General features: G+C 37.1%; 1 pseudogene; it reads right to left on the bottom strand.

Annotated features, from left to right (window-relative positions):
* Positions 1 to 205: 205 nt before the first annotated feature.
* On the bottom strand, positions 206 to 2,894 carry LOC101089935 (annotated as a pseudogene).
* Between the last annotated feature and the right edge of the window lie 217 nt (positions 2,895 to 3,111).

Genomic DNA, 3,111 nt, shown 5'->3' with positions numbered 1-3,111 from the left:
AAAAAATCAGCAAAGCTCAACTACAGGAAAATGCAAGTTAGTAAGCTTTTGCTTGATGCTTCTGAGTAATAATGTAGAGTCATCAAACTGATACTTAGGAATGATAGACATTATCTTGATAATTTCATTTCAGTTTCAACGCCAAACATTGTGGACAGCATCCATGTTTCTGTTACTATTTTCTAATTTAAGTTAACCATGATGATCAATATGTAGGGTCAAAAGGTAACTGCCCCAATTCTATTTCAAGATCTGCCATGTGTCTTCCATTACCACAACCATATTTATGTCATTTACATTCTCTTTTAGAAGATTGTGGCTAAGGGTGCTTCTGCTTTTGTTTTCGATGCCTGGAGTTTTCAATATTTACCATTCATTGTTTTTTATCTGGTTGACTTGCGGAAAAGAGTAGGGGAAAGAGTGTGACCAAAGAAGTGTCTATATATATATATATGCCCATCCACTTTTCCAACACTCCACCATTATCTGATATCACTTCATGTCTTTAAGATAATCTTTAACATCATTAGCAAAGTCAGTGAAGAGCCTCTGATCATATATAAAGATACCATTTGGGAAAACTTATTGATAAATGGATCATTCTTCCTAATGATGAAAACCATCAAGTTTTTCTACTAAATAGTTTTTAATTAAATAAGTTCATCTATCCTTACAGGATTCAATACTTTCATATTAAAAAATTAATGGATTCCTGTTGAACACATTCAATACACCGGAACAAGACTTCTGAAAAAAATCATAATTTTCATTAGTCATGCTCAGCACTGCATTTCTGTGAATTTGTATTTTTTTTCTAAATTCTTCAGAGTGAATTGGCTTTTCTTTCCTTCACTCTCTTTACCTCTATTATTCTTGTTTTATGTATGTGCCTATACTGTGAGTGTAAACATTCACTAAAGACTGTTGTTGGGCGTACCGGGTGGCTCAGTTGATTAAGCATCAACTTGGGCTCAGATCATGATCTCATGGTTCCTGGGTTTGAATCCCACGTTGAGCTCTGTGCTGATAATTCAGAGCCTGGAGCCTGCTTTGGTTTCTGTGTCTTCCTCTCTCTCTGCCCCTCCCCTGCTCATTCTCTCTCTCTCTCTCTCTCTCTCTCTCTCTCTCTCTCTCACTCTCACTCTTTCTCCCCCTCTCTCAAAAATGAATAGAAATTTTTAAAAATTATTTAAAAAAAAGACCTTTGTTGGCTTTTTAGCTGCTGCTTTTGTGGCACCGAATCTTTTATTGTCCTTTTCATCAAGGATATTCTTGGTGGTATCTTTGAAATGCCTAAAAGTGGATTTAACTGAACCTGAGATTTTTTTTCAGATTTTCTTTCACAGCTGCCTTAGCCTGTTCAATTTCTTCTTTATGATGCCTCACAAAATCCCTGGTAGAATTCTTCATAGCATCAAATTTTTCCTTCACCAAACCCAAAATGTTTCCTTTGACTTATGTTTAGCCCTGTTGTTTCCTCTGCCCTCTTTCTTTTTTCCATCAGTTTCTTGTTTTACATTTCAATCTTTTGCCTCAATATAGAGTCTTTCCCACAAATCAGAATGCTGCTGTTCAAAGTTTAGCTTCTGCTCCAATTTGGTGAGTCCTTCCCATCAGATTTCTATTTCCTTTTTTTCACTCAATACATTGGGAGAGTCTGAGTTGCTATATGACTCACTAGAGTTTCACTGCTGATGTTCCGCCTTTAAAGCCATGGTTATTAGTTGTTCTCTCTCCATTTCCCTCCTTAGCATCTTTGCTTCTGTGAAAAGAGTCTCCCTTTGGTTAAGAAAGCTGTGTGTGTTTAGTTCTTTTTTCCAGATTCTGCTTAAGTTTCTGATTTTCCGTAACCAATTCATTCCCAGTCCCTTTATCTTCCAATATACTAATCTGTTCTCTTAGTTTCCTTAACTCTTCCTTTAATGAAGATAAGGGTTTTTCTTCCTTCTACAGAGATATTCTTAAATATTGATTTTATGTATCAGGGTTCTTTTTCTGAGTCTCAAAAGACATTCTTCCTTCAGTAAGGGCCCAACATCTTGCAAGGTTTTCCTTCAATGACTTATAATCTATAAAAGATTCTTGTTCCTGTTTCCTGTTGGGAAATATAATCCTTCATATCATTCAGTTCATCTTCATGTATCTTTCTGACTGTTGATGTTTCTGAAGCTGAAGTATGCCATAGAAATATCCAAATCCAATGCCGATTTCAATCACGAATCAAGTATAACACACTTATTGAGACCACTGTTGAACTGCCATTTACACAATTCCTTAGAGGGTTTGGTTTCTTGTTTGGCAAGTAGCTGCTCCTCAGATTCTGAACTAAGAACACTCTTCTTCCTAGCATGCCATCATCTAAAGTCAGGACTAGGCTGATGACTGATTTCAATACTTTTTAATTCGTCATCACTAGCCTGTGATGAAAACAAAGTTTCTGGATTACAGGATGTATCCTGGGTGCTAGAAAAAGAGCCCATGTTAAAGTCTTCTGGACTCTGTGCCTCTCCAACAATTATAGCTTCTTAATTTCCAATTTTTTCTAACTTATGTGGCTTACGGTTAACAATATCAGAATCATCACGGACAGCTCCAAAAGAGACATTGTCTTCAGATGACTTTTCTTTTTCTCTCTCAAGTGCTGACTTTGTTTCCTCCAAAGCTGGATCAGCAGTTTCTTCTTCCATTAACACTGTGCCATTTTAGCTACTCTTTCCCTCCTCTGATTGCAATACTTGTAGTTTCTCTTGCTCTAAAGATGTACATTCTGGAGTGAGCTCACAGCTGTCACTGGTTGTACCATGTTCAGAATTCACCATCTCTACACCAGACCCCTCATGATGGATGACAGTCCAACCATAAGATAAATCACTGTCACTGGAATTTTCAGACATTTTTCAGGTCTGAACGGACAGCACTACCTCCATCTTAATGAGGTAGATGCTACAGTGGTGGCGGTCATAGCCTGTAGAAAGTACTTTGATATCTGTACTTCACACCCAGTTCTAAGCCCTACATGTTTCTGTTTTATAGTCTTCATGGCTTGGAACTCTAATTAGTGCAACATAGGATTGGCAGCATCAATTTTTAAGGTGACAACACTGAGTTATT

The sequence above is a fragment of the Felis catus genome, chromosome B1 (assembly GCF_018350175.1).
Source record: "Felis catus isolate Fca126 chromosome B1, F.catus_Fca126_mat1.0, whole genome shotgun sequence".
NCBI classification, from domain to species: Eukaryota; Metazoa; Chordata; class Mammalia; order Carnivora; family Felidae; genus Felis; species Felis catus.
This window is presented reverse-complemented; position numbering and strand designations above follow the sequence as displayed.